This window comes from Ambystoma mexicanum, chromosome 1q, assembly GCF_040938575.1.
Source record: "Ambystoma mexicanum isolate Mex_15411 chromosome 1q, UKY_AmexF1_1, whole genome shotgun sequence".
Taxonomy (NCBI): domain Eukaryota; kingdom Metazoa; phylum Chordata; class Amphibia; order Caudata; family Ambystomatidae; genus Ambystoma; species Ambystoma mexicanum.
In genome coordinates, this window is record NC_090922.1 from 1,404,192,415 (window position 1) to 1,404,217,828 (window position 25,414).

The 25,414-nt window shown below is 46.2% G+C and overlaps 1 pseudogene; it reads right to left on the reverse strand.

Annotated features, from left to right (window-relative positions):
* Positions 1 to 25,414, reverse strand: part of LOC138548266 (vitamin D3 hydroxylase-associated protein-like) — a 614,371-nt pseudogene that overhangs the window by 282,696 nt on the left and 306,261 nt on the right.

Consider the following 25,414-nt stretch of genomic DNA (forward strand, 5'->3'; position numbering starts at 1 on the left):
CCGTAAAAGTTATAAATAGTTATTTATTTAATTAACATCCAAGTCAGTGGATAATCTTTGGATATGCTTCTTACACAATTCATACTCCCTGAGGTGACTTCAATCACAAGGACAGTAATGGCATTTATATATCACACTTGTTACAGTTTGCAGATTCTGAGGTTGCAGAAAGGAAAGGTTAGGGAAGGAAAAAGGTTAAACAGTTTCTCAGTATATGTGAGGCAACTAAATCTTCCAATGAAATCCAGACAAGCCTTTCCCATCAGAAACAGTCTACATCAAGTTACCACTTTGAGGGGCAAACAATATCAAAGTTGACGGACTAGAAGAGGCTAAGGGAGTCAGGACAACCAAAGTCAATTGGAACAGAGTCTATGGAGCTGAGGCACTTCTTAGATCAGAAACAATCTTGCACAAAGTTAGAGAGTTTGTAGAAAATCACTCGTAGGGTCACATGTTGCTAAGCCTGTGATACAAAGAGTTGTACTCAACTCTAAAAGTAAGCAAATGCAATTCCCAACTGAGAAAATCACAGCTAACAAGGCAATGAGGTAAGTACCCCAAACTTAAACAGTTCCTCTGGTTTGAAGAATTGTTGTCCAGTTGGATTCTGTTTTGCAACAGCAGTGCAGACCCTTGTTCCTGAGCCTCAGTCATGGAGACAAGAGGGAGGACATCTGGAGGGCACCTGTGGCAGTACTTGGGAAGTCGTTGGCAGCTACGTCCCCTTTTTGGTTCAGCAGCACTTCGCAGTTTGAACGCTTAGCAAACAGCACTGTCGAAGATCTCGGATACCGGTTGGGCTTCCTTCACTCATTGTGTCCTGCCTTCTGGTGAGGGGACTCGGCACCTGGTCGTGCTGCTTCGGGAGGGTCCTTTAGGAGACTCCTGGAGCATCTAGCCAGATTTGTTACTGCATGAGACATTTCACTCGACTACGGGTTACTCGACCCCTGGCATTCGGTTCTTACAGCAAAGAAAAAGTACAGCCAGTCAGGGAAGATGGTCCATTGGAGTTCATCTCGGGGCTAGTTGGTCCCACTAATCCATGCAGAGAAGTCGTCCCTTCTAGAGCTTCTCTGTCGAAATGAAAAAGGAGTTTCAGCACAGCAGAAGGACTTCACCAGGCAATTCAAAGGTGAATGAGGATGCAGCAAGCTTTGTTCACGGTTTCCTTTTCGGATGTTTCTCCCAGTGGTCGACTCTGCCTATTGTCCCAAAAACCTTGCCTTTTAAGCAGGTTTCTCCCATTCATGCAAATCCATAGGCTGTCAATCACACAGCAGGTTGGCTGTCCTGAGGGGACAGCAAGCCAGCCAATCAGAACGGGTTGCATTGAGTTGCATTGAGGGTTGCATTGAGGCATTCCTAGAGACAAAGGAATGGTGAGTTTCCGAACCCTCCCTTATATGCTGTCCTCTCAGACACAAAGACAGCGGCTATTTAAACATAATGGTCCCCCATGGGTGCTGTACTGCAGCGGAGGGTTCAGCCTGTGGTAGAAAAGCACAATGGTAGGAAAAAGTAAACCACTGCCACCAACCTTTTAAAGTAGTGTGGGTAACATACAAATGTTACATGAGAATGGAGAATAAGGGGATACTAGGTAACCCCCCAGCACTCCACATAAGATGGTGTGGGCTGGACCTACAAAGAGAAATGATAAGTAAAGTCAATGGGCCTCATTAAATGGTATGCGGTAAGGGTTTACTGGTACCGGTAAGGGCACCGGTACCGGTAAACCCTTACCGCCTTACTATGAGGTCCATTTGCCGGATCCGACCTCAACGGCTGGTTTTACCAGCCGTTAAGGAACAGGCCCGCCAAGGGACCTTGGTGCTAATTACGCTACCGCAATTTGCGTTACCGTAATTACCTCCTTCCCCATTCCCATTGAGCCCTATTGGGGGAACGGGGAAGTGCCTTGGCGAATTGGGAATTACCGGCCCCACTCACCTTGGAGTAGACCGGTAATTCCGCCATCCACCAAGGCAGACACAGTAAAATACTGGCGGCAACCATGGCGCTGATAGCGCCATGGTTACCGCATACCATGTGATGAGGCCCAATGTCACTTTACTATTCCTGGGAACTGTAGTTCACACAAGAAAGGTGTTAGGCAGAATCATATACAGTACCCTTTGGGACCACCACATACAATTAAGACTACAAGTACAAATTCACCTTTGGTACAAGCCTGTACTACACAGTAAAGTGGCAGCGATGGCTGAGCAGCCAGACTTATCTCAAGAGTAAAGTGAGCAGTATCAGAAGTTACACAAAGGACAGCAATTGCTATGGTTCAAACAAACACTGACTCAAGGTTTCTGAGTAAAAGAATATATATTTATTTACACCATCAGTTATAAAACAATTCACTATTATAAAGCAGCAGAAAATCACAATCTTAATATACTACACAACACCCAATCAATTCTGGACAAGTTAAGTTCAAAATGAAGCGTGAGCAAAATGGCACTCCAGCAATTTAAAAAATGAGGGAAAGGCAAGGCTATTCAAACTCACACAACACCAACGAGTAAGTAGGCAGGGCAATCTAGAAAAGGCTCACTACATCTAGGATTCAAATCAATAGGCATGGGCCAATGTTAATGGTTCAGAGTCTTTGCAGAGGATCACACAGTTCAGAGTAGCTCGCGGTTAAGTCTTTGCCAAGAGTTTGAAACAAAGTTGGTCGGAGGAAAAGTTATTTAAAAGAGTATAGAAGGACAAGCCCTCGGATTGGTGAAAGATTTAAAACACTTTCACTGTGGTCGGACGGAACGAACAACAGGGTTTGAACAGTACCGAAGAAGAAGAAGAATGCTGAAACTGAGGCAGAAGTTCCTGGCAGGTCCTGCAGGCTCACAGTTCCTGAAGCGACTGTCGGAATGACACGAAGAAGGAAGAATGGAGGGTCCTGCACTGCCCAGGGTAGAAACCAGCAGCATAGCAAAGCAACAAATAAAAGGTGCGCTCCTTAAAACCCAAACAGGGTCCAGTCCTCCTGGCTATCCAGTTCACTGCAGCGGTGCACAGCAAATTCGACCAGGGGAGGGAGGCCTTGCTTGGTGTTTGGCAAACTGGTTGGTACCACCAGCTCAAGGGAAGAAGACTCTTTGCAGATCTTCTCTGTCGTCAAGTTTTTCTTTGGTTCTCTCGATCCAGTGGTGACTCTGCCTTCCAAGTCCCAAAGAACTGCTTTTTATGCAGTGTTCCCCCATTCACACAGCCTGGCTGTCACACACAGCAGGGTGGTTGTCCTGGCAGGAGAGTCACCTAGCCAATCAAACAAAAGTGTGACTTGGGTCTCCACGGAGACCCTGTGCAGGGGGCCTAAAACCCCTCCCTCACATCGTGTCTACCTAGACTCTCAGGCACCTAAGGAGGGCTTCTGTGCAGAAGCCCGCCAAAGGACGGCAAGCGAACGAACCAAACCTGATTCGGCACGCAGAGTAAAATACGAGAAAGACCTTTACAAAAAGAAATGGTGGATAAACCCAACCGGAACCAAATAAAAGTAAATGGGGTCCAGCGGATTAAAGTTCAAGGCTACTAACATAGCCTAAAACACTACCAAAGCTATTTTCATAGACCGCGGTAGGAAAAATATGGTAGATACCACTGCCACCAGCCAAATCTTAAAGAAAGGGGAACAAAATAAGGTCCCATCAGAGACAGACAAAAAGGGAGAACTATTAACCCTTTCCAGTATTCTATGTAAGATAGATTGTACTGGGTCTGTGAATTTAAAAAGACTAATAAAGTCAAGGGAAACTTTACATGTTCTTCTAATTCAATTGTCAGGCACAAATTAGAACTAATCTCATTGAAGTCCAGATATGCATTGAGACAATTGAGCTCCTTTGCTAAAATTGCAGATTCTGTGCCGGAATCTCTGTACAACGACTTGGGGATCATCTGTCAACATAAATCATTCCCCTTGCTTGTCTTCTTTAAAACATCTATGACCAGTCTTCTCTGGGAAATAAACTTGTCAGTGAAGGTATTGGTAAACAGACCATCTAAGACCAAGCAGAAACTGTTGTATGATTGGAGGCAAACAATTACTAAAATAGACACCTATCTGTCTTACAAAAAATACAAGAATATGGTAAATATTTCATAGGAAGAAAGGTGACTTACCCAAATACCTTTGTCTGTTTCCATCTGCCAGGGCACGATGCTTATACTTACATTTCAAATTAAACATATTCTCTACATTGGACCGTACCAGCAAATGGAGTAGGGACCCAAGGGGGACCGCAACCCTGTTGTCTTGCAAGGAGGCATCTTCCGTGGAGACACTGAAACATCTCACACTCTTTTGTCCCAGTTTGACAGAGGGTAGAGCACTATATTTTGAGGGACATGTGGGAAGATAACGTATGGGAGATTTGTTTCGGGCTCGCCTTGGGGGGAGGAGGAGACATCACCCTTGTTTTAGCATTGCATAACTCCCAAAAGAAACTTTTGAGAAGCTTATCATAAGTTCTTAAATGTATGAATTGTTTTGGCTTTACATGTAATCTCTGATGAAACTTGTAACACCATGATGTATTTTTTTAATGCTGTTTGTGAAAGTCTTGCTCTGTACTTCGTACAGTGTCAAGCCATAACACAATTAAAAAAATACTATATTAGTACACTACCTTCATTACATGTTTACATATCTAGATCCTATACTTCTCCTCCAATCAGTGGCATAGTACCAAATAAGTGGATAGGAAGCCCCTAACAGTCTCTTGCCATACACACAATTTGGGCCAATATGGAGGCTGCAAAGATGGCGGGCCCTTGTTCAAGGTAGAGGCTGCACAGTGTTAATCTGCCCAATATTTTCCTACAGATATTTTAAGAGTGAACAAGTTGTTCTAGGACAGATGTGAGTGTATCGTCCAGTCCTTTTTCATCTAGGCATGTTCTGGCAAGAGAAAAACAGGAACACTGTAACCTGCATGAAACAATAACCAGAACTGTAGATAAGCTGCTTGTGCCTCTCAAACTCTTTAGTAAAGTAGAAAATAAATGTTATCAACTGACAGAACTCTGCATTCCTGTTCTGGAGCCTCTTCATTTTGCCAATGCTCATAATGGGATGTCTCCAAAATATATCCCTTTCTTTTCAAATCTTCATTTTTCTGACCTCACGTAGCTGTCAATGCTGACCACATTTCACCCCTAATTGTGACCATAACCTACAATTGTAACCTCTTAAGCGCAGACGGAATGCTTTTTGATACAATTTCCATATGAAAACATTGATAATGCATCCCGTCCAAATTGGCGGAGATCACCAACTTTTTTTGCCTCTCCTCTTGCCCAATCAGCTGCAAGTTGTATAGCAAACGTACGAAAAACAACACACAATCACAATACATTCTCCAGATTTAGCGGATGCAGGACTACATGTGTCAGGCTCTGTACCTCATCCTTGAAGGGCATGGGAGGTACAGTTGGGTCCAGGTGGAACATGTCCTCACACAGGAGAGCTTTCATGCTCAGAGCCAGGTCATCGACATTCCTTCCCATAGGACCAATCACTGTTGGCACTAAGATTGCAAGATCAATAAGATGCATTAATGAAATGACATTGCAAGCACTGATCATTAAAACTGGTGAAGAAGCATCAAAAATATAAGTTGTATATTAGCATTCTGCTACAGTGTTGATTCAAGCTGAGCTACGATGAGATCTTAGAATTCCACATACAGTCAAGTATACAAAATGCACATTAAACTGATGACAACCAAATAAGAACCCCACAGGAGAGGGGACATCACTTAGCCAATGCCTCTCCTACTCATTGATAAGCATGTGATCTGCAAAACATTTTCACCTGAAGGAAGTGGACTGATGCAACTACTGAACCTCCTGGTGAAGCCCTGCTGCAGGTCCGAATCTCCTAAACTTTGATGACAGAGAAGATCTGCAAAGAGTCTTCCTCCCTTGAGCTGGTGGTACCAACCAGTTCACCAAACACCAATCCAGTCAAATGTAAGAGATCAAAACCATACTCGGTAGTCTTTATTTGCTAAAAAAGTTTAACATTTCAACCTATTTCTGGTTATAATTTCAATGTGTCAATTTGAATAGCCATGATAAGTTTGAGGAGAAAGATTATTGCTCAAAACAGTAGAATTATTACAGGTGAGGCATTCTAACAAATACAACAATGAGGCCCAGTAATCAACAGAAAATGGCAGCCTAGCTATTTTTAGTATACTTTTGTGTTGCTTGTTGATTTTTATAGTTGCTTGTATTTTATTGTTGCTTGATCATGAGGGTCAAACAGGACAAGCATTAAGGTGGATATCCAAGTCTAGGATCCATATGCAATATAGAACAAGTTGTGAATCAAGGCTCTCATGACATTCACAAAGGACAGGTGAAAGGTTCATAGAAAGCATGTTTCGTCGTGAAAAGTCTTAATGGTGGAGGGTTCCACATCCAAAACAAAGAAGCTTTGGTTGAAAGGAAACAAGCGTATTTTGGAAGGTCGACCTGCTTGTGTGTCTGCTTTGCTGGTAGAGAGGATTAATTTTCTTAATGTAGTGTGAGGCTTTCCTTTCGGTAGTATTGTTTGTGATGCATCATATCTTGAACACAACGTGTTGGGATCCATTGTGGCGTTTTCGTAGCCTGAGTAATCTGCGATTTGATCACAAGGTGAGATGGGCAGCGTGTTTGTGATGCTTCTCTTAATCATGCAAAGGTTCAGCAGGAAGTCTGGCATAGATTACTTTGCAGTAGGTGGGTTGGGTCATGACCACTCGGATGAATTCTGTGATCCCTCGCAAGAGTTCTCAATGGAGAAAAAGCTGATTTAGAGCTCACATTTACTTGGGAAGTGAAAGAGAAGTAGGTATCGAGAATGTGTTGCTGTATCTCTCCTACTGCTACTTGGAACATTTCAAATTCCGGGAAGCATCATCAGTGGGTGTTATTTTGTTTTGGATATTGCATCTTTGATTATTGTTCTAGTGTCTACTTTTGATCAGTGGATAGGCTTTTCATCAATTTATTGATCTTTTTACTGCCAGAGTTCTAGAGGGAGCTATAACAGGGTATTACTGGATGATTTAACTTTGTAGAAATAGGTTTCTTGGTCCACCTGAAATGCCAAAATTATAACACTTACACATGAGAGGTAGTGTATTTCGATAAATGTGTGATTTGCAGGATCTACAGTGCTCACCCTTATCCCCAACAGTAGAATCCTGCGGTTGCTTACTATTACTATTATCCCACAAATTAATGGACCCCAAGGCTTTAAGTTCCTGGGTTGTGTGATGAATCTGGAGGTTTGTTGTGTCCCTTTTCTCCTCAAAGGGACAAGGGCTCAGTTCCCATAAGGTACTCCCTATAACTAAGACATTGTTTGCGTGTATGGGAATCTGAGAAACTGATGTACAGCCAACTGTAGGCCCCAAAATAACACTGAAAGTGCCTTTCAATGTTTGGCAAAAGACAATTCAGGTCTCTCCATGGGCTTGACAGCTGAAATTACAACATGCCCCTTTTGTGTCATGGAACAAGAATAAAAGGCACAATCATCTTTGAATGAAGAAGAAGCAATACCTATAGGCAAGTCGCCAACGTTCCAATGTCACTGAAGGGCAGAGCCGTGCTGCAAAGCGGAGCCGGCGGTGGCCTGGATAGAGACCGGAAAAGGAGAGAGGTGCCACTAACCAGGCACAGAGCCCTGCATTTTTTGTATATTTGATTGTGGCGCCGTCTTCTAGTTTGTAGCTTTGACAAACTATAATCTTATTCTAGTTTCAGAAGTTTTCTATATACCTGGATGTGCACCTGGAATGGCTGTGGAATTGCACAAGTCCTAATTAGGCACCTTGCTGATAATACTAAATGGATTAACACACCATTGCAAACTAAGTGAACTACGGTCCGGCCCACTTTCCTGGTTAAGACCCTGTTCCCAACAGATTAGCTCCTAATAGTTTCATCCAATTAGGCTGCTAGTAGATGCTGGTATAACGGGGTGTCATGGGACTTTAATTAGTAATAGTATTTGTGCATTACAAAATGTTTAATAGCGGCTCCGTAAATTATATCACAAGTTTCAAAATAGTTTCTAACAATGCACTGAAATGAAGGATTTAGTCGTTATTCAGCAATATAAGAGATTTAGGTTTTGCATTCACTCAACAGCTATAATTAAAAGAACCACAGATTTTCAAAGTTGCAGTTATCAAAAAGTTAACTGATCTGTTGCTTTTGGTCAATATCACTTCTTTGTCTCTCTGTAAAGTTATTTGGCAAACTGTTTTACAAATTTGGGTCCGATATTTCTGTCCCACTGTCATATTTTTGGGATCCCCACCATACTTTATGCACCCCACATCGCCAGCTTTCAAAGCTTACCCCATACGCATTTTCAGTTTAGGGGAAATTCGGTAATCTCACCGGTAATCTCAGCGCTTTTCATGATATTCTGATTTTATGCATTCTCAAACACATATTTAAGAAAATGCACAGCGAATCATCAGACTTACCTTGAACAGTGCCTTGGTGTGGTTGGCAACATTGTAGTCTATATCTGATGTGCACTATGGTTTTTTCAGCTGCTTGGATACATACGAACATGTGCAGGGGCCTTGAGGTCATGTCTCCTTGGCCTTCATGAAGTTGATGCCTATATTTGATTGGATTAAAAGAGCTTGCCTCTAAAAAACCTTCAGGTAATTTGTGTTGCCATCTGTTTTTGTAGCTTCTTTGTGGATATCCATGGGGACACCAGTCAGGTGTGGGGCTGATGGGGAGCAAACCCACTTTTTCCAGGGTGTGCATTACGATCCACTCTATTGAATGTATATCTATACTTGGTCAGCCTTCATGTATGTAGGGGACATTCAAATCAAGATAACCAAGTACAATGCAAAGCTGCTGAGTCTTAGGGAATATTGTTGCCAACAACTTTTTCATGAGTGTCATGCTTAACAGAGTCTCAGAATGCAATTATTTGTGGACAACATTCCCACCAATTCTACTGGGCCTTCCCAAAATAAAACAGATCGTTTTTAAGTAAATCCAGGTATAGGTGAAATCATAGGAAATGCCAGCACTTAAGGTGAATAGGTACCGGATTAATACAATGTTACATGTATATAAAAAGCTGTAGCATTAACCACTTTTGAGGCTGTGTTCTGGGGCTTTTCTAATGATATTAGACTGAGACTTGACTGCAAGATGTATCCTTGGCCTCAAGCCCAGGGACGTCATCTCTCCAGCCCCAAAATCTCTCCACTGGCTTCCGGTTGCTGTGAGGATCAAATTCAAGACCCTCTGCATCAACCATAAGGCTTTCTGGGACCTGGGAACCATCCACATCCAACTCTCTCCCTACATAACTCCCTGCTAGAACTCTTTGGTCCTCTAGTTACAGCTCTCTGCAAGACAGGCGCTTTTCCAAGCAGAAAGTGGGGAGTAGATATCTATCCTATGCAGGTGCCTCCCTCTGGAATGGCTTCCCTGCCCATTGCAGGCCTGAGCCATATCTCCTTAAATTCTGGAAGCTTCACAAGACCCTTCTTTGTACTTCTTCCTTCCCTCTCTCCTACCCAGCTAATGTCCATGTTTTCTTCTTGACTGGCTGGCTGGTTCCTTCAGGGTATTACAAGGCATCAAGCCACCCTCATCCAGTATAACTCGGCACTTGGTCTCCGCTGACCCCCCTCAACCTGCTCTTGTCCTTCTGGGCCCCTAACGCCACACTAGTCTTGCTTGGCATGCACCTTTTAGCCTTTCCAGCCTCTTGCCTCGCAATTAACTTGTGGACCTTCGTTCCCCTGCACTCTCTGCTTTCCCTGGGCTCTGGCCACCTCTGGCACTTGTTTTTCTCACAGGCCCTGCCACCCTGACCGGCACTTCCGCCGCTTCCCTCTAACCTGCACTTCTCTTTACTGCACTTGTATGCTCCTAATGTCACAAGGCCTAGTAGGATCATTTGTTATTTTGTCCTCCCTATTTCCCTGTCACTCCCTCTTGTCATGTTGTCCCTTGAGACACATTGTGTATAGGCACATTATAAATACCCAATAAATAAATAGAATTGTTCTACAGTGGCAAAATAATACATCTCTCGATCAACTATGGAGCTTCTCCCAGATCTGGATATACCCTTCATACCATGCTCGAGCCCTGGCCCTCAATCCATCAAAGGCGCACCAGGTAGGCCTTCAACCCTGCAACTACCACTGCTACTGAGAGGAGGTAGCATCCGAAGGTCTATGCTCTTAAAAGGACACCTGTGTCACTCTCCTCCCACTTGTAGTGAGCCTGTGGCCATGTCCAGTGCATGAAGGTATGGGCTTTACCACCCATATTGAATGGGAGGGAACCAACCAATTTTAAAATGATAAACAGTATCCGTAAAGGTTGTGTATAACCGGTATCAAAGATATACTGGGGTCAAAACATTTGTCAAGATCTGCGAATGATGTGGCTGAGTCGCGTGATAAAAAAGTGATATGCAGAAACACAGCTCCACAATTTGTTTTTCAAATATTAGTATCTCTAGTATATGGGTTTAGCATTCTAGGTAGATCTGTTAAACAGTTTCACGATGTTCCCAGTTGGGTCTGAGAGCCCACAGGGTGTGTACATGCATGCATGTCCATGATCACCGTATAGACACACATGCACACCATCTGTTGTGCACAGTCCAATGATACCCAGGCCTCTCAAATGTTCAGGAATACAGTTCTATGTTGCAGAGAAATGCGTACATATCATACTGCATATACAGCCATCTCCCGGCAAACCTAACCTTAATAGCACAAAAGCTATTAGTCTGCGAAATAATATTACTCCAGATAACTTCTGGATCCAAAACGGTGTATAAGCAGAACAGAATGTGTTTGCTAAACTACTGCCCCATGATAAAACTAAATTACTGTTTTTATTCTGTAGAGGTGATTTAGCAGCCTCCTCTGTTCATTTCATGAAGTCACTCGGCTGGGCACGTTCAGCCCTTGTCCCATTACTTTAAAGCTCAGGCAGAGGAAGAAAAGAAATAACACTCGCTCACTTTGTGAGGCACAATATCTCTACAAATTATCAAACTAAGCAACATTGCAGTAAATCAAATTCAGATAAACATTCAGGGGCCGATTAATGGAACAAATGTGTGCCAAAAACCGTGATGCAAGCTGGCGCAAGCGTGAAAAAGCAAGCACACATGTGCGTTTCATGGAAGGCCCTGCGCGTGTTTTCCCCGGGATGTGCGCCAAATCTGTGCGTGGCGCACACAGGCGCGCACGTCACTGCAACATCCTGAACGCCGTGCGCAATGCTCAGAGTGAAAGCGTGCACCGTGTTGCACACACCAAAAGGTTGGCGGAACATGCGGAATGGGGAATAATGCATGAAAAAGAAGGCGTAACTGGGTAAGGACTGCTGGGAAATACACGGAACGCCCACAAGCACGTGAACAACACGTATTCTTGGAATCGAATAGGGGAAACCCGCGCATGCAAAAAGACACAAACAGGCATAAACACATCCACAACATGAAGGCAGGCGGAAGCGTCCCCACGCAGTATGAAAGTGTGTACAAACAACAAACACGTACATACAGCTACAATGAATGTCCCATTTCTCGCAGCACTGATCGTGGGACACAGCAGGAGGAGGAGAATAGTCAGGGCCTGCATTTTTTTGCCCTTGTGCTCCCAAGCACTAAACCCCTTGGAAAAGGTACTCAATGTCCTGCATTTTATGGCTGCTGGGTCATTTCAGCGGACAACTGCCATAGTTGGGGGTGTCCCACAGGCCATGCAGTCACTGTGCCTACACCAGGTGTTTGCAATCATGACTGCGTGCCCCTCAGTCCGCAGGCACATACACATGCCCAGAACACCCGCAGAAAGGCAAGCCATGGTCCAGGACTTTTACAGGGTGGCACACTTCCCCAAAGTGCTTGGTGCCAAAGATTGCACCCATGTGGCCCTATGTCCATTTAGGGCCACTGAGCACATCTCTCGAAACCGCAAGCACTGGCATTCCATCAACGTACAGGTTGTATGCGATGCCCATGGAATCATCACCTCTGTCTATGCAAACTATCCTGGGTCTACCCATGACAGTTTCAGATACAGAATGTCCTCCCTGAGCCGAGACCTGGAAGCTGGGAAGCATGGCGACACATTGCTCATTGGTGAGTACAAATGTCTGTGCACATGCATGCATGTCACACACAGACAAATACACAAACCCAAGTAATCCCAATCATTATGACCTCTCCAGTGCCTACCCTTTTAGCAACCACATGATGACGCCAACACAGAACCACACCACCCCAGGTAAGATACAACGCTGCCCATATTGCAACCAGGGCATAGTGGAGCGCACATTCAGAGTGCTCAAGTCACGCTTTCGCTCCCTTGACCGCTCTGGCGGCCAGCTACTATATGCACCCCCAGTAGTGTGCAGGATCATTGTGGCAGCATGCGCCCTGCACAATGTTGCAACACGGCGAGGCATACCGGTGGACATGGTGGTGCCCCCACATCCCCAACCACAGGCACAGGAGCTGCTCATGGGAGGGGACCCATCTTGTGGCCACATTTTTCACCTAATCTCCCAGCCCTGCGGAGTGCACACAGGCCTGGTACATACCAGGTGACAATCGATGATGACAAAGAGACAGTCAACAGTCACAACCTTATCACCCTGAGAATGTTGCCATGGATTTGCCACATTGTGTGCATCCCTAGCTACTTAAACATAACCAATCCTGTGTGACCAAAAGGAACACATGCAAGGTGTAAATCGCACTACCCCCCTGCAAAACAGGCCATGACAATCAGTGGTATGTCACCCAAGCCCTCCCAGCCCACATCACCCTTGTTGGCCACGCCATGACATGGCATGCAACATCAAAAGAGGAAAACAAAAGCGCAACACATGACCAATTACATACGAAGTGACACGTGATAAATGGAAATAGGCCTGAGACAATCACACCTGACATGGAATCAGATGAAATGACTGACCAACAACCTCCCACACATAGAAAGTCACACACAAATGCATGCCACCAGCAGTACCATCAACAAAAGACAGAATGCCTGTTGGTATGCACATTGGCCAATCCAAATCCGCAAATCCCTAACCCGTGTGCTGTGTGTGTCTCCTGCAACACACTGTTCAGCACACAGCACAGTGAGCAGCCATTGTTTTGGGGATACACCTTGAGCATCATATAAAAAGGATAAGCAACAAAAATAACCTACTGATGCATGTACACGATCCCCAAATGGTAAGTGTTCATGCGCTGCAGGGACACAGCATGCCAGAGAAGGCAATCTGTGTGCACGTGTGGGCATGGAAGGGTGGTTGAATGTGTGGTGGAGAATTCTGTAAGTGTGTGTAAGTGTGTGTGTCCGTATGGACATGCACTCAATACATGCATGTGAAATCAAGTGACCCTCAGTGTCCTGTACACATCACATGTCAACATTGGCCATGTGTACACCCCAGTATGTCAGTATGTCAAACCACAACAATCCCCTGACACCTGAAAAGTAAACACAACACAGGAACAGCCATTGTCCAGCAGAACACATCATGTACATAGTACCCCACAATGACAATGTCAGAGAGTCCCCAAACACTGTAGCCCAAGCGTAATGTCCGACAACAAATGGCACTCCCTCATTTACTCATCACCATGACCTTCAGAAGAACTGTGTCTGGGGTCCGTTGGCTTCTTCCTTCTAGTCTACCTGGCTTCATGATCCCTCTACCCCTTGGTTTCCTTGTTCTACCTTTTGTGTAAATAGGTTCCAGCTTTCTCAGAGGCCACCTTGACTGGTAAAAATACCAAATTGCAGCGAACTCCAAGGAGCCAAACCCCCAAACCAGGGAAAAAAGCCTGTAGGCACCAAAAAACCCTGGAAGAGTCACCAGTAGATGACTTGAAGTCGCTGAATATGGCCAAGCACATGTCCAAGCAGAATGATACCAAGGTAGCAGAGCTGAACAATGGTTCAACTGGATGGGTAGCAATTTCAGTACACAATAATCAATGAGGATGCAACAACTGATGGGTATTGTCACAGCTCCAGTCTCCAGGCGCATGAGTGGCATGAACCAACCACCCCCTCTGCGGTAAAACTTACACAGGCCTCCGAGACCCTGGCAGGGAAAGAGGGTTAGGAATCTGTTGGTTGGATAGGCATTGGTATTTACATAACCGGAAAGAGGCTCAGGAGAGGGGAGGTTGATGGGCAAGGGAAAGTAGTGAAAATACAAAATACAACTATTGACAATTACACATACTCAATAAGAGAAACCATGTACTTCATACACATTGTACAATATGGCTCAAAGGCAAGCAAAAGAAAGACTTATCTCTGGGGTGAGTGTTGGCCTCCTGCCTGCGCACTCTTGGGTCCGGTAACAGGAGCAGTTCAGTGCTGCAAAGAGAGCGTGAGTTACTATTCTGTGTGTGTTTTTCCCACACACACATAACACCTTTCATGTCTCGAACTTAGTGACACCTCTCCAAACAAGCACTCTTGTCTGCTGCTTTGTCCGTATAGTTTTGCTGGCCCCCGTGAAGGTTAATACACTGTTAATGCTGTAAGGTAGCCGCACATGTCCCCGCATTAAACGGAAGACCATGTGTTAAGAATCACACATGATAGAATGTGCCTTGGATGTGCTGCTAGATGCATGTGGCGAGGTGCAACTTCAGTACAAGTAGCGGTCTGCCACCCACGGCTTTCTATAGGCAGCGCACGTGGCTAATTGCATATGCTAATGATATGCACTGCACTCGAGTTTGTGCATCGCTGGGTGCCCCCTTGTGCTGTATTAGTTTGTGGCTAGGAACTCTACTGTGCTAATACCTTGGCTTCTATGGATCAGGGGCACTCTAGGATATGGCTGTCACCCCCTGCATGTGCCCCAGGCAACTGTGAAAGCTTCCTGGCATTTGCTCCTCAGCGCGGCTTAGCTGTACTGTGTGTATCTCCCCCAACACCTGGCTAAGTTCGCCAGCACTGGCGCTACTCACCTTGCATGTGCGAGGGGCCTGGAGGAAGGTCGGCTGGGGCGTGGCCCCTTGTACTGCTCACCTTGCTTGGAGCTCCTCGAAACATGTCTGCTTCTGTCGGACGTCTGAGCACAAGCCCCGTGCTTCTGCTTGCACACACACGTGCACGTGTGCAACAACCAAAGTGGCCAGGTTTTTGTAGTTCTTGGCCCGGTGTCTGCTGGGAAAGGTACTCTGGATGCTCATTTTCCTGCAGAAAGGGCATAACATCTTTTAATAAGGCTGGAAAGTTTCCTGTGTGTGTCTTCATGCTGGTTGTCACTGGGCCATGCCTGAGACCTACATCCAACCTCCTCCCACACAACCCCAGGTTCTGTACCCTGACAGGTAGAGCTGGAACTTGAGTCAAAAATAACTAAGGTGGTTGGCACAACAGGATGGTTGAGCTGATAGCGTGAACAAAGAAATGCAGAGACAGCAGAAGTCTTGAATGGCACAGAGAATGTGAGATAGCCGGAAACAGCTGACAGCAAGTTAAGAGCCACAACAGTTGAATAGCATTGGCAAAAGCCAACAGCCAACATAAAGGCATGGATGTAACAGATGAAAGACAGGAGGAGCAACAGCAAGATGCTGTTGAACAGAATTGTACAGAGGCAAACCGAGGCAGTGTAAGAGTATGTGGAAATAACAGCCCGAGAGACAGGCGGACAGATCTGCAACAAGGACAGTAGCAGGAAGAAGAACAGGGACTAAAGGCACCAGAGTCTGAAAAACAATTAAAAGAGCAGTAGTCCAGTAGGAAGACTGAACCCTCAGGCAGCATCAAAGTCCAAACGGAATGGAGCGCAGTAGTAGTATAGGCGGATATCTCAGGTGAGGACTGGACCATGACTTGTGCCTCTTGGGTCACATTCCTAATGCATCCTTCTTTTCCACAATCACCAGGGGCTGAACTCAACATGTACCAACTTGACATTGTCAACATCCGGCCCCCTCCCACATCAGTGTGACTTTAACAGCCAAAGCGTGCAGGCTATTGTATACAGCATGAAGTGCATCAAGCACATATACAGGCAAGAAAAGAACATACTTCACAATCATCATCAATAAATGGACATTTCAATAATGTACCCACAAACATTTATTGCAGACATGCCATGGAGAAAACATCCATAATCCCCACTAGGGGTGTTAACACAAGTAGTACAGCAGCAGACAGGCCACAGATCTGACGAAAGTCCAATGCCCTTGTGTAAATGGTTGTAACACCAAACCATCCTTGCGAGCCCATGGATAGGGGAAGCAGGAGTGGCATATGTGAATCAGGACCCCAAGCCGCAAACACATACACAAGGCAAGCTTGAATGGCCCAGCTGCAACAGACAGTGGATGCTTTTAAAAGCCACAAAGCACCACACCGTCACATGAATGCACAATAGACAAACAATTTTGAACTATATTAAGTAATTAAACTAACTATAAAAATAAAAAATGGCCACATAAGACCCGGGGGGGGAAGGCACCCAGGAGGGGGGAGGTACTGGGTGAACCTCAACACCCACATGCAATGATTTTGAGATTAAAAAAAAACTCCATGGGCTCAACGCCTGCAATGCCTGACCTGTGTAGAAGATAGGTCGTCATCCTCCTCACCCTCTGACTCAAAAGGTGGATGTGGTACCGTACCCTGACCATGCCTATGCGCAGCTTGCCCCTCGTTGGCAGCAAGTCTGCGGGACTGGTGAGTTTGGTTCTGCACGCCGATGACACGTAGGTCAGCATGCAGAACCTCACGTGATACGCGTGCTTCCTCTTGCAAGGTAGCACGTGTAACACGGAGTTCTTCCTGCATGGCCTGACATGACATCTGGAGCACCTCCCGGCATGCACGTAGCTCAGCCGAGATGGTATTCTCAAGCTGCTCCAACCTCTCTTCTGTCCGCTGCCTCTGTGACATCAAGAGCACACCCAGAGTAGATCTGAGGGATCTCTGGTCATCCCTCAGGGCCTCCCTGTGTGCCTCTGCGTGAGCAGAAAGTGAGCTCCAACCTCTCTTCTGTCCGCTGCCTCTGTGACATCAAGAGCACACCCAGAGTAGATCTGAGGGATCTCTGGTCATCCCTCAGGGCCTCCCTGCGTGCCTCTGCGTGAGCAGAAAGTGCTTAATGCAGAGACACCATTTCAGTCCAGCGTGCCGTGTCTGAGGCCGCCATGCCCAGCCTGAGTGACCGGGCCATGGACTGTGCTGCCCGCTGCTGGTGCTCCACCTGCCTGGCAGGGGGGAGCACAGATTGGGCCACACATTCCATGTTCTGAGCGATCTTATCAATTTCTGCCCCCTGTTGTACTGAATTGGCACACATGGATCGCTCCCACTCATTGTACCCGGTGGCACACAGCCACCATGTTGCCGGGCTTGAAACCCTGGGCCGAAAAAGCTGCAGTCCTCGCTGGGTTGCCACCGTCCGCGGCTGCAGGACTACATGCCTCCATTGACGTGATGCCCCAGGCACATCATCGACTTGTGTGGAGTGTGACCGTGCGTCCCTATTCACCACAGGCGGAAGTTCCAACACCGTCTGGCCCCTCAGTGCAGGTGTCATGGACATAAGATTGTCCGCATCAGAATCACTCACCATCGACGAATGGACATGACGCGCATCCAACTCAACATTGTCATCTGAGTGATCATCCAGGCTAGACTCATTGCCAGCCCTACACACGATGGTCTGGAGCACAAGTGGGTTCTCGTGGCCTACCACCCCCGACCCTCACTTTTGCTGGTTGCTTATGTGATAGCAACCCTGTGTCTGGAATGACGACACCATCCTCTGGCTCCATTGCAACATCATCTGCAATGTGGAAAAAACAAAAATGAGTACACATATCAGAAGCACATAACCCGCACACACATAGACATAACATCGACAGCCAACACATGAAGCAGACATGTCACACACAAATGAAAATCCTGCATGCATTCAGTGGTACAGATATGCAAACACATCCCAAAAGCAGAAATTGATGTGTCTAAATAGCAAAGCCTACACATGTACAGAATGCAGTATATCACCTCCATCACAAACTACCTCTGTCAGGCACATGTCACAGGCAGAAGCGACAGATGGTAACAAAGAGATGGCACATACCATAAGCATGTCTGAACTGTAAAATGGCCACAGCTGCAAGTGAATCCAAACACACAATGACACACGTAATATGCATGTACAAATGCATCACTAAACCATCATCACCAATATAGCTTCATCCATCTGCAGCTCGGCCTGTACCGGGCCACATGGGGCATGTAGACATAATGAATTTCATGAGCAAAGCGAGGGCCTGCAACCAGGCATGAGGGACCATAAAGCACAGTACGGTCCGAGCTGCCGGCCATGAAGCCTCCAGAACACCCCTCAGGGCCTGATTGAGCACATTGTGCATTGATTGTGCCCTAAACCATTATTCAGTGTGTCAAATCATCACGGCAGGCCGCAGCAGATTATCTAAGTGGGCCTGGGCGTACACATACTGCACCACAGTGCACCTTCAGGATTGTGTCAATAGAATATAACGGGCGCAATGCTGGAATCGCAGCAGCATTAACGTTAATCAACTACATTTCAGTCATTGAACCAAAAAGCTGGAGAGAACACGTGTAAATGAACACCTTCACACACACATGAGTGAGTAGCTGCAATGTTGCACTACACAACGTTGAATCTGCTTGCATATGTACATGTGAAAGTGTTCAAGAACACCCATGTCCATATACACCCGTACGGTGATTATGAACAGCAACCTATAGAACAAAACAAGCAGCTACAACGCTGCTTGCTTCGATGTATGTGAAAATGTACACATACACACGTGAAGGCAGCTCCACAGTCATTACAACCTGATTGGCAGGCTACAATTAATCAGTGGCCTTTACCAGTTGTTATAGGCCGCAGATTGAACAATCAACTTTGCTAAACACCCAATAGGGTGTTCCAACACTGAGTACATGTGTCACAGGATGCACCTGTGCCTGTGGCTTTCATGACAGTGAAGGGATGCCAATCTGACCATGCATGCCTGGTCACTTTGACATTGCAGCAGTGATTATGCATGTAGAACGGTGTAACATGGCTCAGAAGTGGGTTGGTGCAGTGCAGAACATTTGTATGTTACCGACTATCTACATGAACAAGTACATTATGATGTCAATCAATAAACATGAAGGCAGTGTAAGGGCAAGTTCAGGCATCACATGCAATGTGCATGCAATGGGTTGCATGGCTACAGGCAACCCCCCCTCCTTAGTGAAAATGCAGGGAGGCATTGCATGGCAGCGAAAGGTTGACCAGAGAACTGTGTATTGGCAGACAGTGTTGACTAGCGTCAATTGCATCATCTGAGTCAACTGACAACACAGCAGATGAGAATGGGACAGTAAGCAGGACACATGATGAACCCTCAGTAGTACACCCATTTGTGCAGAATGCACTACACCAGTTGAACAGAGTCGGGGGGCCAGAAACTGGGGGAGGCTTGTGCCCCACACAGACTACAACACCCTAAACATGTGCGTGATGCAGGACTGAGCCAGATTGGGCATGGAATGGATGATCAAATGCCATTAAATGTATGTCATCCTGGACACGTACTACAATTTTCATCCTGCCAAGGACACATAGTGGCATGCATGGAATGCACATGGAGCATGAATGGGCACTCATGTCCCTGCGTAGCATCTGCCATCTGCACAGTCCGAGTGAGACACCCTGCATCAAGGACAAAGGATGTACCCCACTGTATGTGTCTGGCAGGTTGGCAGGGGGAAGTGTGCAGGTACACAGGAGCATTGAACAGGCCATTGCAGTAGTCCAACATGATACCCACCAGTGCCATGGTGAAATTGGGGTGCAGGGGGGTGGAGGGGCAAGGAAGCATGCCTACGTGGAGTACCCACATGCAGGCATGTGATGACATAGTCCCAGTGCTGAGTGGAAAGACACCCCAGGCTACATGCAGAAGAGACAGTGAGTTGGAACATGGACTGGAGGGGTAGCGGGGTGACTAGCATGTGAGTAGGGTGCAATTGTGCAAGGGTGCAATTGTGGTGATGAAGACAGTCCCCATCTGCTCTACATGTCCAGCATGCTGCACAGCAGGAATGCATCAGTGAAGCATTGCATGACTCGCAAATGAGAACCATGTACACATAGCATGTAGTGGCAGACAAGCACAACACAACACATCACATAAGCAAACCACACATGGACTGGAAAAACACGTGACAAAACTCACTGGACAGGGCATCCAAGTCCAGCATCTCTCTCACTCCTTCGTACAATTCTGCTGGTATTATCTCTGCATCGATCAGCTCGTGCGAAGTGAGATATTCCTCCTCAGGTGGTGACCCACCACCAGTCACCTGAATCAATGCATAATTGGAGGCATGCTTCAGTTTAGCACAGTGTCAGAGGTCATCCTAACGCAATATGATATGATATGATAGTTTATTTATATAGCGCCTATACACAATGTGTTTCAAAGTGCTTCAAGGCAAGGGAGGAAACAACAGAAAATACAATGACATTTTTTACAGGCCATGAACAGTAAGGATGTGAAATTAACTATCATACTCGGCCTGACGACATTTCAGATAGAGCAAGTGCTAAGACATAGATAAGGAAGGGAGCGGGAGAATGCGAAGGAAATGGAAACAGACAGGCGACCAGCGTACTAGGCCTGATGATGTTTCTGGTAGAGCTGAAGTAAAACAAAAGGTGAGGGAGAGGGGTGCAGAAAGGGAGGAGAGGAACAAAACAAGCTACTATCGTACTAGGCCTGACAACGTTTCAGATAGTGCTGGAGCGAGGGGGGAACAGTAAGGGGATGGGGGAGCAACAGACGAAGCTGCTATCATACTAGGTCCAGGGACAATTCTGATAGAGTAAGTGCATAGAAGAAAGTAAGGGGAGGAGGGGAGGAGATAGGAAAAGGGAGAGGGGAGGGGAGGACAGAACAGAGAGTAAGCAGTCAAAAAGAGTGGAGAAGCAAGAGGGGAGAGCGAATACAATAGCAGAAGTCAGTAGTAACACATAACCTTGCAAGTCTCGATACAAGATGAAGATGGGAACAGCATGATTCAGGGTCACCATGAGTACAAGATGCAAAGGAAGTCCAGCATGAGAGTTGAGAAAGGGTGACACACCGTGAATCAATGAAGTCCATAAAAGTAAAATCTAGCATCGGCCACAAGATGGTGATGGTGAAACCAGAATGTATCAGGACAGACTGTGTGCAGGAAGTGGGGGGGGCACAAGCGAACAACACGGGGGGACCAGAGAGGGTGGGGATGGCCTGTGGGGACAGAGGGTGTAAACACATGTTGGTGCACGCTTACCTGCTGTCTTAGAAGAGGGTTGGACCCTGGATCCTCCTGATCCGAGCAGGTCCAAACAGGAATTGCCCTTTTCTTTGACTGCCCTTCACTTTGGACAGAAGCATGTCCAAATTTTAGATCAAGGGCGAGAGACGCCCTTGATCTAAGAGTTAAGAACAGGAAGGAAGCACTCCTAAAATGTGCGCACCTCATGTCCGAATGCACTTACACCCTCGGCAACATGCTTCCAGTGGGACAAACACTGGGCAGCCATAGTGTGACAATTCGGGCCCACTAGCATATCATGGTCGTGTCCTGAAACGTAGTCCACAAGGAAGTCCAGTCCCTGCTTGCAGAAAGGCTTCTTCCTTGATGTTCCGGAGGCCGGAGCCATGTGTGGGGTCCCAGCCTCTTGTGCAGATGCAACGTTCCTCCTCTTGGGCAGTGATGCAGACCCTGACTGGCAAATGCTGCCCTGATAAGTAGGGGAAGTGGTGCTGGTGGATTGAACCGAGGGAGTGGCAGGTGGAACAAGGACAAAAGCCCTGACTTACGTCAGTGGCTGCTGGGTGCCCTTGACTGGACCCTGCACAGCAACATCTGCTTTGCCAAGGTCATTGACCTGGACTGTCCTGGATGGTAGACTCACAGCCAGGGTGGTGTCGGCTGCATCTGCCCATGCACTTGCCAACACCCGGCTGCTCGGGGAAGCAGGTGATAATACTTCCCCAGGGACATGTGTCTTGGTCAGGGAAGCCCTGCTTGCAATTACCGTGTGCCTCCTGACCTCTTGGAAATCATCCTGGAACTCTTCAGGTGCCAACGCAGCATGCGCTGGCCGACCCTTAGCCTGGGTGGTGGTGTTCACAGCTGCACCTGCAGCTACCACTACCCTTGGGCCCGTGGCAGTCGATGAAACGGACAGCTCAGTCACATTGGCGCCAGTGACAGATGCAAGAGCTGCATCTCCCAGAACCACAGGGGGTGGTGTCATGACTGCACCAAAACATGGCACAACATTGTGCCAAAGTGGCGCACCCCTGCCTCTTCCCCCTCTGCAGCCACCCTGGAGTCCCCCTACTCCCTGGTCACCTCAACCATGTCCCTGACCACGCCCGCCACGTGGAGTACGCCCAGCTGAGGCACCCCTCACCTTTTTTGGCCTCCCAACCATGGCACAGATGTAGTAGTGCCGGCACAGATGTCTGCAGTGCCAATGGGAGGTGTACACAACAACAGTCATGGGCAATTGGGGTGAAGGGGGTGGGATACAAGAAGTTAACAGCACCCCTGTGCACCTGCAAGGCTGTATGTGACCCCAGTGATATAGTGACGGGTCACGCAACGCTCAGACACCCCAAAACTGCAGTAAAACTGTGCACGCAACCCCAGGTAGCCCAGGTGTGTGGAATTAACCTCCCGCAGTACGCAGTGGCACCCTGGGACATGTAAAAAACACATACGCGTGGGACATGCAGGCTACTATGACCTCAAAAACGGGTATGCGATACACAGGGGGACCCGGAGTGGGAAAAATACCATGCGCGACTCACCGTCTGACTAGCATGGTAATGAAAAACACGCATAGCCAATACCCCCGCCAAAAGAAGAGATACATCCTTGATCCACTGTGAAGTTGTGATGGCGCGTGAAACAATCAGAAGTAGCAACACACGCGTCGGTCTCCACAAAAGGCACGTACAGCGAACTGCTGGGACCCGATCATCTTTAACCGGTGCCGAGAGAAACGCCTGCGCGCGTCACGTCACTTACGCGCTTTGGACCTTTCCTCGAATTACATGCATTAACACGCAGACGTGCTGTTTTTTCACATGCTGAATCACAATGCATCCGTGACGAGGGAAACGCCCACGCGTGTTACGTCACATACGCGCTTACGCGCTAAGGGCCTTTCCTCGAATTACATGCTGACATGCTGTTTTTTCACGTGCCAAATCACTCCGTATCAAGCTGCCACGCGACAACACAAGGAAGACCATGCTCCTGCCCAGAAGGCCATTTTCCTGCCCCCCAGATCCCCAAGCAGACTCCACACAAGATATAAGTACATAGTCAGTTTATTCTCCTGTGCATATTCCACGTGCAGAGGTGGTTGATCAGTGTGTTTAGTAATGACTGATCATTTCCTAAAGCTTTGCTGGGTATTTTCTTGTAATTTGGTACTTACCTTACTGTTCCTCTGAGATTTTCGCACGCCATTCGCATCTTTGGAGAGTACATCTTGCCCTCAGAGCATTTCACTGCATGGCCATTGATACTCTGTACTTTAGTCTGTATAATGAGGACTGAAAAACCTCTGAGCTCAACGTCTTGTGGCATATGTTTGGGCAGAGCACACAGAAGACTTTGCTCACACTTGTACTTATTGTGGCGTGAACAGAATTGTGTCACAGAGGCATATGGTTACTTCACAATAATAGACAGACTAAAGATACCAGTGGAGACAGCTAAATACAACACATCAAAGAGAAAACACTGATTGATGTCAGTAGGAAAAAAATTATAGAGTAAACACCTGCAAGTATATAATAACACATTCAAGAAAAAAATTGTAATAATGCTTTTACATTTAATAATAATTATGATTTAGCATTTATATAGCACTACAAACCCTCGGACATCCGGGCGCTAGTTATTACCCATGGTGTGTGGTACTCATTTATCGACCTCGAAAGGATGAAAGGCAGAGTGTGGCCCTGCCGGTATTCGAACCTTCATCGGTAGGTTCTGCACGGATGTCAAAAGGAGCGCTCTACTCGCTGTGCTATCGGACCGGCTAACAAGTCAGAGTAAAAACCCCAATTCCTGGGACCATTTGAACAATGAATTGTCATTGTTGGGGTAAACCCTAGGACGGTAAGTTGCTCTGATTGAAGCTTGTGGGATGATAACAGAGATCAGTAATGACTCGCAGTAGAGCAATATCAACGACATTAGAGATATAGAAGTAAAGGACAATAACCACGGGCAATTGTATGGATTCCCAGTTGTAGAGAAGTCAAATGTAAAGTATCTGTGTTTAAAATATTGTGTTAAAATATTGTGTTAATACAATCAGCAGTGCTTATTAGAACCATACCTCCAGTTTGGCCATCGACAGGATCACTCATACCCATGACACTAAACAAAAAGAGAAGAAAAAAGTTATGTATGCATAGAAATCTGCAAATTATTATTTTGCACTTTTTCAGGTATTTAGAATATTCTGTGAGTATATTGAAGTATTAAAAAAAAATAACGATTTCTGAAGGTCCACTATGGAAGAAAAAAGAGAAATCTGATTGCCAACAGCCCTTTGCTTATTTATAAGGCAGCCATCTTTGTTTGGGTACAGAGCCCTTTCCTCGATGCATGAATTCACAACCATGCATTTCATTGAAGTAATTATTTTGTTGTAGCACCTTTTTTCAAACGTTCTCCTCAGCCAATCAGAAATGAAAATGTTCTTGAAATTATAGGCACTATTACCCTTTGGACGCCTACACATTTTCATTCCTACCTGCCTGTGCAAACCCGTGGATTCACAGTACCTGTGCCACTACCCTGTCTCACTGTGGCTTCTGGATACTGCATCTCCACACTGGACTTGCGCATGTGCGGGACTCCACTTCTGCCTTCCTCGTTATTCAGATTCTGAGGTGGGAGGGAGGAGTTCTTTCTGGTATGTTAAATTAGATATTCGCATTACAGACACGTTGCAGTGTTATAAGTGGAATTGTGCATGGTATTAGCACTTTGTCAAATTGCCCTAGTACAAAAAACATTCTTTTCAGTGCATTTTCACACAAAGGGCAATGTTTAGCCTTGAGCAATACCTACTGAAAAAATACATTGAAAGAATACATTAATGTTAATTTGCAAATGTGTAGCTTAACTGGGGCAACGCTTTTATAATGAAATCCAAAAACAAGAAACAACATGATAAATATGCTATTTTCTCACGTAAATACAATTGACTACCCATCCTAAACAAAGTGGGACGAAATACAAAATTG